Source organism: Ovis canadensis, chromosome 5 (genome assembly GCF_042477335.2).
Source record: "Ovis canadensis isolate MfBH-ARS-UI-01 breed Bighorn chromosome 5, ARS-UI_OviCan_v2, whole genome shotgun sequence".
NCBI lineage: Eukaryota > Metazoa > Chordata > Mammalia > Artiodactyla > Bovidae > Ovis > Ovis canadensis.
Genome location: NC_091249.1, coordinates 94,041,185 through 94,055,513, shown reverse-complemented (window position 1 = coordinate 94,055,513; position 14,329 = coordinate 94,041,185). Strand labels below are relative to the sequence as shown.

General features: G+C 36.6%; 1 protein-coding gene across 18 annotated transcripts in view; it reads left to right on the top strand.

Annotated features, from left to right (window-relative positions):
• Window positions 1-14,329, top strand: part of SSBP2 (single stranded DNA binding protein 2) — a 311,038-nt gene that overhangs the window by 222,153 nt on the left and 74,556 nt on the right. The gene's annotated exons all lie outside the window — the stretch shown is intronic.

The window sequence follows — 14,329 nt, the reverse complement described above, 5'->3', positions numbered from 1 at the left end:
GGTGAAGATTTGGTGGAAGAAAAGGCTAATGGATGAGGTTTTCGAATAATACATGGATTTTAACTATGTAAGCCATCCTTATCTCCATAGACCAAAGATAATCAAGATTTGGCTGAACTTTCACGCTATGGCTAAATCATAACCTATTCATTTATCAAAATTATAGGCTATAACAAAATATTTTTGTTATAGAATCATTTTTGTGGCTTTTAAACTGAGATTTTTATCAATATCATTATATAACATAAAATCAGATTTTAAAATGCATATGTTAGTATTTTAAATTTGCAACAAGCACATTTATTTTAGCAAAAGATAATGATTTTTTAAATTGCATTACTTTTATGGCATCCACATTTAAATCTGACAGTTTTCTAACCCAAACCAACATAGATTCTGAAGTTTAACTACATAGTTAATTTTATAACACCCTTTGAGAAAATTAGGACGAAGTTAGGAGTTAGAGCTGCAATTGGAAGGCAGTATGGGAATTAATGTAATAGGCGATATTGTTAAGGAATTACATCAGGTACTTACAAACTATTTTGTCACTTTTGTATTTTGTATTTTCAAGATTCTTGAAAATCATTTGTTGATACATACCATCATTACAGAGTAGATCAATGTACTTATAAATGTGAAAATAGAAAAGTAATTTTCCACAGTACAGCAATTGAATTAAAAAGTCATAATTAGAACTGAGTACTAACTCTGAAATGTAAAGTCCTTTAGGATATGCTTATTTGTCTGGCTACTCTATATTGATATTCAAAGTCTTAGAGCTCACATTCTGTACTGAAGCACCTTAAAATATAGGAACATATAATTAATCACTATTTAAGATAATAAAACCTAACACTTAGTAACTACTTACTGTATGCCATGTTTTTGTTCTAAATGTTTCATATATATAAACTCCTAATCTTCACAATAACCTAAGAGTAAAGTAAGTCTTATCATCATTCTTATTGCACAAATAAAAAAACCAAGGCATGATAAGCAGTTTGTACAAAGTCAGAAAGTCACAGGACTGGGATTCAAAGCAAGGCTTTCTGAACTTCTGCCCTTGACTTTACTGTTTAAAGTTCATTTGTGTGTGTGTGTTAGTTGCTCAGTCGTGTCCTTCTCTGGAACCCTGTGGACCGCAGCCTATCTGTCCATGGGATTTCCCAGGCAAGAATACTGGAGTGGGTTGCCATTCCCTTGTCCAGGTTATCTTCCCAACCCAGGGATCAAACTTGGGCCTCCTGAATTGCAGGCAGATTCTTTACCTTCTGAGCCAGTGCTCATAGTTGATCATTATTCATAAAATATTTCTAGCTCATTTTATGTGCTTTCCTCATGCTAAGGATAGATTGGAGTTAGGGAATAAATCAGAAGAGTTTACCTACTTACAAGAGCTAGTAGAAGCACTTAAAAAAAAAAAAAGGATGAGTTGGGAAAGAAGCCAAATTCTTCCTAGGGTCAAGCAAAGATGTATAAACCTATACAGTTTCATTTTCATATTTTGTAGAGTGAGCCATTCTTCCCTTACCTGCCTTGTGCCTAAGTCTTGGTAAGAGTAGTTGAAACAAAATTAATTTTTGTTTTAATCCAATTAGATAAACATTTGACTCCCAGTAGATGTCAGGCACTATGGCAGGCATCTAAACATGAATGTGTTTATATGTACCTTCCTAAAGCTCACTGTCTAACCAGTGAGTCATTATGTAAAATAAATAACTGTAATATAGCAAGATATATGCTGAAACAGAGTAAAGTTCTGTGTTGACCTAGAGACGAGAACTATTAAGTTTGCCTGAACTAGAGCTAAAGGTGGTTTTGAAAAAGTTTTCCAAGAAGACAGTCAGAGGAACAATACTCTAGAAAGTGGGAAAAATGTAAGCAAAAGCATGGAAGCGTCAGAATTACCTATGCAGAAGTGTTCAGCGAAATATGAATGGACAATAGAGGAGGGAGGCAGGCAAGAATTCCTGGAAATGAAATTGGAAGATAAACTCTAGCATCTTGAAAAGGGCCTTGTGTGCCATGTAAAGAACTTGAGTGTTTATTCACTAGGCTTGTAGGGGCTGTTGGACATCTTTAAGAAGGGCAGTGACCAGAATTCAAACTATAGGGCAGATTTACGCTTTGTTAAGCACCTATGATATAGTTGTATACAAAATCCCTGCCCTCAAAAATGTACACTGTGGTGAATGAGAAAGAGAAAAGGCAATTCAAATTTAGAAAGAAATGGCTATATTAAATGAGTAGTGTGTGTTTAAGCAAATCAGAAGGCCACCAAACTCAATCGTGGGAGAACCATTGTCAGAAAAATATTGCCAAAACAGTAAATAAATCCAAGTTGGCATCTCAAGATGATTAGGCAAAGGAAGCAGGGAGAGATGAAAAGAACATTCCGGTAAGAAGGGAAAAAAAATTCTGAAAACCCAGACAAGAAAGCAGAGACCAAATAATTCCAAAAAACTGGAGCTTAATTATTAGCTAAAGAGAGAATGACTAGCAGTGAGGCTCCAAAGGAATCTTGAGGGGCCTTATAGGTTAGTTAAGAGTTTGAGCTTGATCTTAAAGGCAGTGATAAGCTATTGAAGGGTTTTAAGCTAGAAGGATGCCTGTTCCTATTTGCATTTTTTTGAAAAATCACTCCAGTTATAGGATGTAGCGAGGATTGCAGAGGGACAGTGTTGAAAGTAGGGAGACTGTTTAGGAGGGCTGTTACAGTAATCCACATGAGATTTGATGATAGAGACCACAAAATTTGAGGTGAGACCTCCGACTAAAGATAGCCCATAGACCAATGAGCATAAAGGTTTGAAGGCCAAGACAGTGATCTAGACTACAGATAAAAGTTGTGGGATTGTCATCATATCAAGGACCTGAATCCGCAGGTGTAGGCTGACTGTTCAGGGAGGAAGTACAGAATGAGAGAGTAAAGGGATGTATACTTGAACTCCCAAAACAACAACACTCAAAAGAAGAGTCAAGACAACAGAACCCAAGAGAGAGGCTATTGCAGGGGGCCAGCTGGACGGCTGTGACAGTAGCTCAAGAAAGAGGCTCTGTGGACCTGTTAATATTTAGGAGCAACAGCAGCAGACTGGGGAGGAAGAAGCAACACACAGTTATGTTCACTAGGCATTAGTTGATTAAACAAGTTGGACTTGGAGAAATCGAAGATGATTCTGAGGTTTCTACTTTATACCCTTGGAAAACTTTCATGTCTTTATCTAGTTAGGAAAGATAGGAGGTACAAAAAGTTTTAAATATGCTTGAGCATGATAAACATCATCCCTTTTTATCCAGGGAGACCTTTCCAGCTAATCCTTTAAATACTCATTTTCCTTATTCAGGAGGCTTAAGTATGTTCAGTCTCCCTAGAAATCCCTCTCTAAAATACTGGGAAACTCAAGTCATCAAACATTTTTTTAAAAGCAGCAGTATGTTGTCTTTGGTACATATCATGATGGGCTCGGGGTCTGTTTCCTAAATATCAGTATCACTTTCCTGTCCTTCAGCATGATTCTGGCCACAATGCCTATTGTTAATGGAGAGTAGCTGCCTTCTGTAAGTAGACATGTCATCAAGACAATGATAATTCAAGGCCACATACCAGTTTTTAGTCCAGCTCCATAGAGATAGTGACGTCCTAGAATTACGCAGAGAATGAAAATAGTTTTGAATCCCCATTCTTAGTGAGGAAGTGCCAAGCTTATTTGGGAACAGTTGGAGTGGTACTAGATCAGGAAAGGATTGAGCCTAATAGAATTTAATGAATAAATGGAAGTAAAGAAAGGCGACACTTTATGCATTGAATTGATGCATAAAGCTTCGCCGTCTTCAATTCTGAGTTTCACTCAATATGTGATCATACCATAAGAAGTACTTTTGTGACCCAATGGACTGTAGTCCGCCAGATTCCTCTGTCCATGGGATTTCCCAGGCAAGAATACTGGAGCGGATTGCCATTTCCTTCTCTAAGGGATCTTCCCGACTGAGGGATCCAACCCGCATCTCCTGCTTGGCAGGCAAATTCTTTACCACTGAGCCACCCGGGAAGCTCCCCTTTTCCATTAAAACTATAGACAAATACATTACCAAATGAAATTATTACAGACTCTAAATCTGTGAATTCATAACAACAGCATGAAGAATCAGTTCATATCATTTGCTCAGTAGTGTCCGACTTTGCAACCCCATGGACTACAGCACATCAGGCTTCCCTGTCCATCACTAACTCCCGGAGCTTACTCAAAACTCATGTCCATTGAGTCGGTGATGCCATCCAACCATCTCATCCTCTGTCATCCCCTTCTCCTCCCGCCTTCAGTCTTTCCCAGCATCAGGGTCTTTTCCAATGAATCAGTTCTTTGCATCAGGTGGCCAAAGTATTGGAGTTTCAGCTTCAGCATCAGTGCTTCCAATGAACACCCAGGACTGATTTCCTTTAGGGTGGACTGGTTGGATCTCCTCACAGTCCAAGGGACTCTCAAGAGTCTTCTCCAACACCACAGTTCAAAAGCATCAATTCTTTGGTGCTCAGCTTTCTTTATGGTCCAACTCTCACATCCATACATGACTACTGGAAAAACCATAGTCTTGACTAGACGGACCTTTGTCAGCACTGTAATATCTCTGCTTTTTAATATGCTGTCTAGGCTGTTCCTAGCTTTTCTTCTAAGGAGCAAGCATCTTTTAATTTCATGACTGCAGTCACCATCTGCAGTGATTTTAGAGCCCAAGAATACAGTTAACTTAGACTCCAGTATAAATATGGTCAATTCCCTATACATTTAATAAGTCCATCCTGGAAGACAGACTCTAGATTAGCATCTGTTAGTGACAGATAATCAACATGGTTCAGACTTAAACCCTTAAACTGTCATTTTTTATTGAAATGGAAGTGCCTGTATTGTTGAGTATGAGCTCAATTAAGTAAAATCAAGGGGTATAGCTGAACATACAAACAAAGGTGTTAGTTTAGTAAAATGAAGCCATTTGAAGTAAGGCACATTCATTTACTTGGAGTCTTTTATCAAAGGAGTAATTTGTATAAGAAATACTATAAATTCTCAGAGCAACCTACCACAGAAAGGGTAAATAACTTTAGAATAACTTTCTTAAGATGAGGAGTCTTGTTACTAGGGTTAGAGGGAAGATAGTGTAAGTGGCCATTTGGCAGTTTTGGTGGAAGAAAATACAGTATTGTGGCATGGTATGAATACACGTAACAGGCCCTTTGAACTAAATCTGTACTATGGCTCTCCTGTCCCAGTGCCAGAGTATTATTCACAGGGTTCACTGTATGCTAAGAAATTTGAATCATGGATTAAAAGCTTCAGTCTGCTATATATTCATTCTTGTAGCATTCGTACTAAAAATCAGGTAAAATTTGATTCTGTAGTTTTATCAAATAGGCAGCATTAATCCTTGAACCAATTAGATTTTCTTCACATTTGTATATAATAAAATAGTTTAGTTAAATGCATTTATAAACAAAGTTCTCATTCATGTTTTTTTTAAATAGACTGTTAACTCTGTCACCTTAAGAAGTGTTATAATTTTCTAGATTTGAGCAATAAGAAATCTTTTCTTGTGAATTTATTATAACTTATACTTATTTAACTTACGTGTACTTATTTAAATTCATTTATTTATAAACATAACTTTTTACAGTTGTTTAAACATATTTATTATAACATACTAATTAAAGCATTTCTGATTTCAACCAAAAAAAAAAAATCTGGGGAGTGAAAAATACTTTATTTCCTTCTTTCTGCCCTTACCACAAGAAAACTTTTAAGAAAACCACATCTTGTTTGTATCACTTCAAGTACATCTAAAACTTTCATATGAAAACACAATGTAACCTTTTAATAGGTTTAATGTAGGTATCTTTGAGTGTACAACTAATGTGGGATATACTTGTAAATATCTAATTCTGAATTCTGTGTCACCTTTTGTTCATTCTTACCGTGTACCATATTGTGCTTTAATTTTCATCTTGATCCATTTGCTATCTTCTTAGTCACTGGATCTGTAATCTTTACTGAAAACTGTTGAAAACTAATAATATATTGATGATGGATTATAAATGTAAAGCTTTGTTTGACATGAATAAGATTATATATACTTGTTTAAGATAAAGTATACCAAGTAATTTAGTTTCAGACTGTGGTGGCCATCCATATTTTAAAATCCAAATTGATCAAAACTCTCATATGGTAGAAAATGTGTTGCAGCACGTTTGTAAGTCACAGTCTGTTTACAGGCAGAGTGTCAGCAATGGTAAAGCGGCTTTGCCATCTAGTGGTGGTTTGCCAGTGTCTCTACTTGTTTGGGTATATTTTCCGAAGGTTCTATTTTTATCAAGACTGCACAGTTGCAAGCTGACCGAATGCTTTGACATAATAATAACATAATAAGAAGTACAAACAAATAGAAATAAATCTCCCCTTTTCTCCATGGTACTGTTATTGGCTAGAAAAAGCTCAGTATAAATGACATTTATAAAGCACCAAAGACAAAAACAAAACTCAGGGTAATAATGATTTCTTAATATTTTAAAGGAAAAAGAGTCAAAAAGGAGAAAAATAGTTAATCTAACACTGCAACTGAAAAGGACACATAGGAAGAAATATTTTTACAACATTAAATGTTTCTGGAGGTATATATATATTTGACTTATTTCTGGACATAACAAGTGAAAGTTGCTCAGTTGTGTCCAACTTTTTGCAACCTTGTGGACTGTATAGTCCCTGGAATTCTCCACGCCAGAATGCTGGAGTGGGTAACCTTTTCCGTCTCCAGGGGATCTTCCCAGCCCAGGGATCAAACCCAGGTCTCCCTCATTGCAGGTGGATTCTTTACCAGCTGAGCCACAAAGGAAGCCCAAGAATACTGGAGTGGGTAGCCTATCCCTTCTCCAGAGGATCTTCCCGACCCAGGAATCAAACCAGGGTCTCCTGCATTGCAGGTGGATTCTTTACCAACTGAGCTATCAGGGAACCTTCATAACTAAGCATACTCCTCTGCTCTGCTCCTCATATTCAGACTTTCACAATATAACTATTTTATTATCAGAGGACTTGTTTTACCCTATTATTTAATATATAGTTAGTGTCTATGCCTTACTTACACATATACTTAAATAGTTCCCTTCTATTATTAAGCTTTCAATTGTCTTCTCTCCCAATGGTTTGCCTTTCTTCTTATCCCTTCTGATTATGTCTGTTTCAGAAGTTAGTCTTAGGAAATACTCTAAACCAAGAGAAACTCTTTTTCCCTTCTCTCCAGAAGTTGTAGATATCATCTTTGACCTCAGGTAACCAACCAAAAGATTAGGAAGTGTATCATTTCTTAATTTGAATGATTACTGAATATCGCAAGTTGAATTGACTTACTGAACTATAACTGTTAACATTATAAGTGTATTTAATATATAGTCTAAAATTCAGTCATTAAGTATAGTATTTCTCAGAATTAAATACACCAGGATATGGAGAGTAGAGGTGGAGAAGGTTATTTACCAAAGTTCAAGAAATAAAGCTAAAGTTTCATTTTCTTAGAAATGTAATTTTGAATCTTTAAAGAACAAGGATTCTAAATACCAAGAACAGAACAAATCTTTCTCTACTATAAAGATAAAAGCAGCCTAAAAAAAATAAAGGTGCCTGACAGCTGCTGGCTTTGATAATGCTTTCCTACAGTTTTAGTAGTAGTCTTTCCAGCCTCAACTCTTAGAACAAATTAAAACTTCTCAGCCTGAGTAACTTAAGTTTAAAAAAAAAATTAGTTTCAAACTAAAGACCCTACATTTTGACTAGATGGACAACAAGCAAAGAGGGGAGTACCAGGGGTTCAGAGTCTTCACTTGGGTTTTTCAGTTAGAACAGAATGAAATACTTTCTTGTTAGAAAGCTTACTTTTTTGTTTATTTGCCAAAATGAGTTATGTATGAAAAAGTTAACCTGGCTATCCTAGACCAATGTCTTACTACTGAAAATTCTTCCCAGAATACATCCATTTTTATTATAGGTCCCTGGGAAACAAAAAACGTATAGCAAATATCCAAAGACAATTTATAACAGAATCTTAGTGTTTTGTTTAATGTTTGTTATAGAAACAAAAACAAAAATGGTCACCATTCTTTGGGGAATTAAAGATCAAGAAATGAATTATTAAACATAAGGTGAAAGTCACTCAGTCATGTCCAACTCTTTGCAACCCCATGGAATTCTCTAGGCCAGAATACTAGAGTGGGTAGCCTTTCCCTTCTCAGGGGATCATCCCAACCCAGGGATTGAACCCAGGTCTCCCACATTGCAGGTGGGTTCTTTACCAGCTGAGCCACAAGGGAAGCCCATCAAATATAAATCAAATATTAAATATATTGCAAGTTCCCTATATAGGTGGGATAGATTTGGCCTAAGTATACATTAGAATACCTTCAGCTTTTTGAAAAAATAGCATATCGGACTTCCCTGGCAGTCCAGTGGTTAAGACTCCACGCTCCCACTGTAGGGGGCACGGATTCCATTCCAGATGGGGAACTAACATGCTGCGTTGTGTGGCAAAAAAAAAAAAAAAAAAAAATCACCCTAAAAAAGCTAAAATAACATCACTAGATGATATTGTTCTGAAATAATGTGTCTTCTGTCTATATCAGAAGTCAACGAACGTTTTCTATAAAATGCCCAGTAGTAAATATTTAAGGAGTTGAAGGCTCGGAAGTGACACTACTCAACTCTGTTGTGGTGTAAAGGCAGTCATAGACACTGTGTAGGCTGAAGAGCGCTGCTACAGCGAAGGACAGGGAAGCCTGGTGTGCTGCGGCCCGTATGGTAGCAGAGCCGTCCATGACCTAGTGACTGAACAGCAGCAGCTGCAATCAAACCTTACTTACACAAACAAGCCGTGGACCACATTTAGCCTGTGAGCTATAAGTGGCCCATTCCAGTTCTTTATGAATAGGATCATGACAGCCTGTAAGAAGTCTAAAGGGTTAGGGCTAAGAACAGTGTTTCTCCAAGCATGGTCTGTGTAACACTGGCAAAGAGTCCTGGGGGTCACCTGCCTCCTAGTATATCAGAATTCTTGGTGGTGGGGCCATGGTGCTGGAAATCCTTTGGTTTTTGTTCTTTTTTTTTTTTTTTAAATTAGTGAGTCTTACAAGCTAAAACTGAGAACAACTGGGTAAGACAGCTGATGACATTCAGCATCAAATATTGACTGCCCCCCCCCTTACCCATGCTAGAGTTACTGCAGTAATAAACAAGCTAAATAGAAACCCTTGCTCACACTCAACTAGAGTCTACTATGAGAGACAGTCAGTAAACAAGATAAATATTTAAAAATATAAGACATGTTAGATTGTGATAAAGACTAGAGAGAAAAATGAATCAGAAAAGAACGGACAATGTAGAGGAAGTTCTGGATGGATTGGCCACAGAAGGTCTCAACAAGAAGATGCTATTTGAGTGAAGACCTGAAGGAAGTCAGGGAACAAGAATCCAGTGTCTGAAGGAGTGTTGTAGACTTAGGGAGCAGCCAGTGTAAAGTCCCTGAGTTCAGCACATGACTGGCCTTATCCAGGGACAGCTAAAATGCCTGAGTAACTATAGTGGAGTGTCAGTGGGGAAGACAGATACACAAAATCGTAGGCAGTAGACAGCCACATCAAGTAGAACTTTGTAGGTCATTTGGGGTTTTGCTGAGTGGAGGGTTTTAGCAGGGTCTCCTTGGCTGCTATGCTGAGATTTGTCTATTGCAGGGAATGGTGGAAGCAGAGAGGCCAGTTTGGATATCATGACAAAATTTTAACAAGAGGTTATTATGGCTCAAAGGTGGTAACCACGGTGAGAAGTGATTGGATTTTAGATATATTTTGGAGTTAGAGCCAACAGATCTTGGCAACGGTCTGGATATGTGTTGTGAGAGGAAAAGACAAATGAAGGGTGACTGCAAGGTTCTTGACCTGTTCAGCTGGAAGAATGGAGCTGACATTTACTCATGTAAGTAAAACTGCAAGAGGAAGTATGAGAGGAATATCGGAAGCTTAAGTTTGAACTTGTTAAGGTTAAGGTGACTATTAGATATTCAAGAGATGTCAAGTAGAGAGCAAAGGTATCAGATGTGGAGTTTTATGCCTGAGGCTTGGGCTCGAGACTTTCGGGAGTTATTAGCATATGGATAATATTGAAAGCTGTGAGCCTGGATGACATCACCAGGGTAATGAGTAGAGAGAGACGAGAAGCATCCCAAGGCTCTGATATGAAGAAGGCAAGAAGATGAGTAAGCAGGAAGAAAAATGGGAAGGAGGCGCACATGAGTTAGGAAGAAAATCAGACGCTGTGGGAGCCTGGAAGCCAAGAAGAAAAATGTTTCAGGGAAATAAGGAATGATCAGCTGTGTCAAATGCTTCCGATGCTTCAAATTAGTTGAGGGCTTACACTTGACGGTTGGACCTAATGAGGTGGTCACTGGAGACCATGATAAGGCCAGTTTCAGTGGAGTGATGGGGGTGTCAGTCGCATAAAAGTGGATTCAGTATGTGGCAGGAAGAGAGAAATTGGAGGCAACGAGTGTGTCAAACTCTTTCAAAGAGTTTTGCTCTAAAGGGAAAGTAAGAGATGAAGCGGTAACTGGAGGGGGAATTGGGGGAGGTCAAAGAAATGCTGCTGCGAATGAGTGTTGGCTATGATAAACTGTCCATCCCTGCCGAGGGACAAAGAAAACAGCTCTGCTGGCACCTGTGAGCAGAGAATATTGGCTGTTGCCAGATACTATCTATTATACCCAACTATCAGGTATAATCTTGAGTTTAAAGACACAGTGCTAGGGAATAGAGTAATCAGATATTCTTTGTACACAGAAGGATGCTTATCAAGAAAGTAAAACAGAATTACTTACTAAAGATACCTTCAACTGTGACTATTGCCGGTTCTCTGTCATTTCTATATTCTATAAATAATCTGACATTACAAATAACTTTGACATCAATAATATTTTCTCCACTCAAATTTGTCTTCTCAGTTTTATTCTGTACATGTATTCCGTATCTGCTTAACACACATGGTTCAAAATGCATCCGTTAAATTGAAGAGGTCACTTCACTTGGTTCAATTTGAATTCTCTCATCTTGCTTATTTTCATAATGTTTGGCATTAGTCAAATTAGCAAGCTCTAGTTTCAAAACAGACATTTTTGAGCATTAATAATTTCTGTAAAAATCTGTTCAGTAGAAAAGAGTATTCTATATAGTTTGGACATAAGTAATTTTAAATAGACTTCATGTTTGCAGGTAAGTAACCAAGCAAATATGGAGCATAACATTTCATTTCTAAAGAAAGTGTGTGTGTGTGTGTGTGTGTGTATATATATATCTGCCGCTTGTATCAGAGACCAAGCCCATAGGCAGGTTTCTATAGCAAATGTTATTACTGCTTGTGAATTCGAAAAGACTGCTGCTTAATCAGTAGAAACTTCCGTAGCATATCAAGATATCAGAAGGATAAGAACAATGTAACTTTTTTTTTTAAACCTAATGGTATGTTTAGGTAAATTAAAGTGTCTATCTCCAACACTGTCATCTGGAACTTTAGATGGAAGCATGAATATAAAATAGGGAAAATGCTGGGGAAGAGGGAAATACTTTTGCATCCTTCAATGAAAAATTAAGAGTAATTTTGAAAACTTATTATTTTGGCATATTTTTTGAGTCAGCCTAATCCTTTAGCCTGAATTATAAATCTTACGTATTTATTTTCATACCCATGGTGATTTTTTTAAACTATATAATGTGGGTTGATCTGTCCCACAGACACCAAAAAAAAGTGTCTTTGTGTATTTATGAATATAAATTGATCTAAAACAGTTTATTAATGTTTTTACAGATTGTATTCAAACTTGTTAGTTGATTAGACCAGAAGGCAGCTTGGAGGAAGCTTGGTCATTCATAATTGACAAGCCCATTGCCAAAAACCAGTATCTAATATATGGTAATGAAAGCTTGAGAAATTGTCTCATCTTTTTGAAAAGGCCCATAATAGAAGTGAGCAGTTTGGATGCTTAGACTAAATCTATATCCAAAGAATCAACTTGCTAATAACTCTGTGCTGAATTGGATTAGTCTTGCCCCAAAAACATCTTACTTTACAGTTATTTTATGTGTGTTAAGTGTTGTTGATGATAGAATATCTAAGATGTATGGAAAATAAACTACATATTTATGCTTATTAGCAGAATATGCCAGCACAAGCATGTCATTTTGTGAGCTAAATTAGTTTAATACTAGTTGGAATTAAGATGTGTTAATCAAGAGTGTCTTATCCACTGGGGTGTCAGTAATGTCTGATGGAGATTTTCATGAAAAACAGAAAAGGAACTGAACAAATTAAGATATATGAATTGTAAAGTAACTTTGAAGAAATTCAGTTGATGTATAATTTATGCTTCATTACTTTTCCCAGAAAAATCATGAAGCATCTCATGGAATTATAAAAATGTGAACAGTTTTACTATATGTGCAATGGCAGAAACAAATGTACAAGTCACAACACTGATGCTTTTTTTCAAAATAGTATTCTCAATATTGTTTATTATTGATAGCATATGCTTTCAACTCATCACAATTAAGGAAAAAGATTTACTTCTCAGTGAAATATCAAATAGCAAAATAGAGAATAGAAATCTATATAGGAGAATCATATAGAGAGAACTGAACTAAACTAAAAAAATGGACACAGAATGAATAAAAAAGGTAGTGTTTAAATTTTGAGACAATGTTTATGCTTGGGATAAAAATCTCATAATGAACATATTTTTATTACCTTTATAGGACTATAGTTATAACCTTCTATATTTATCAATTAAAAAAATTGTGTTCAAGATACTTTTTTCTGTTGAAAGATTCTAGAATAATTTTTATGTCACAGACTTTTATATTATTTCTGTGTCTGCCTAAAACAGTACATAAAAAATATTGGAAGATTAATCTATCTCAAGTCATATCTGCACAGGACCAAGTAAGGTAGATATTTGATCTTTATGTAATTAATATAGTTACTGAAAATAACCCATATTTTCTTATTTGTCACTTTGTACCTTGTGTTTTTGCCTAAATATTGCTGAAAGCAAATTACTTTTTAGCAAATAACTGTTTTTCTTACACATTTTTGCACTAAAAATGGTTATGTGCCAAAGACAATATGATGTTAAGAAAGGAGAATGTTTAATACTTTTACACAGTGCCCAGCCTCTTCTTAATGCAATGAAAATATGTAAGCTAAAACATTTTTTCTAAGACCTGAGGCTTATAGCTGTTTGAATCTATTTAAGTCCGAAAAGAATGGAGTCTCATGTGTACATGCAGCACTCTAATAGACAGACACCCCCACTGAAATGCCCCACTATATGAAATTGGTGGCATTTCTCATAGCTGGCCTCTGCTTCAGAGAAAAAAATTAGTAAGTCGTCATACCTTTTTTCCCTCCAAATCATACATAGGTTAACCTGACATCCCCTTCTGTACCAAAAAGTGGTTACTAAATACTGGCACTCTGTAAAACTGCTTAGGAATCACTATTTTCAACCCTGAAACCCCAGAAACAGGAGAGAGTTTAAAACCTTCTCAGTCATCTTAGAAAGTGAAGTGTCTGACTCTTTGCGACCCCATGGGCTATAGCCCACCAGGCTCCTCTGTCCATGGGATTTTCCAGCCAAGAGTACTGGAGTGGTTTGCCATTTCCTTCTCCAGAGGATCTCCACAACCCAGGGATAGAACCCGGGTCTCCCACATTGTAGGCAGACACTTTTACTGTCTGAGTCACCAGGGAAGTCATCTTAATCAGAAATTATCTTATATGTTGTTAATGTGGATATTGTCATTATAACTAGATAAGGTCTTGGGGTCTCCAACACTTTGTTCCTTACCTACTTTTATTAGGTCCTCTAAAAGATATGATTTATCCTACATAAACAAGCTGAATTTTCCCCTCTATACATATAAGCATTTTCTCATTAGACAACCAAATATAATGTGCCAATACTATTCCTTACCCTTTGCAATATCAGTTGATGCTACTTATTTTTAACAAGACACATAAATTGGCCAGATGAGATTTTATACAAGAGAACCAAACTTTATTACACCTTCGCTGGTTTTTACAGTCTTTCATCAATGTTGTTCAGTCAGTCAGTGAGCCAGCTATGGAAGCAACCAAGTATTTATTGAATGTGACTCTGCAAATTCTCTCTTATAATGTGCTAACTGCTTCCTTCCCTTCTTCCTGAACCTCATTATAAGTTATCACATTATAATGAACAGTTTCAT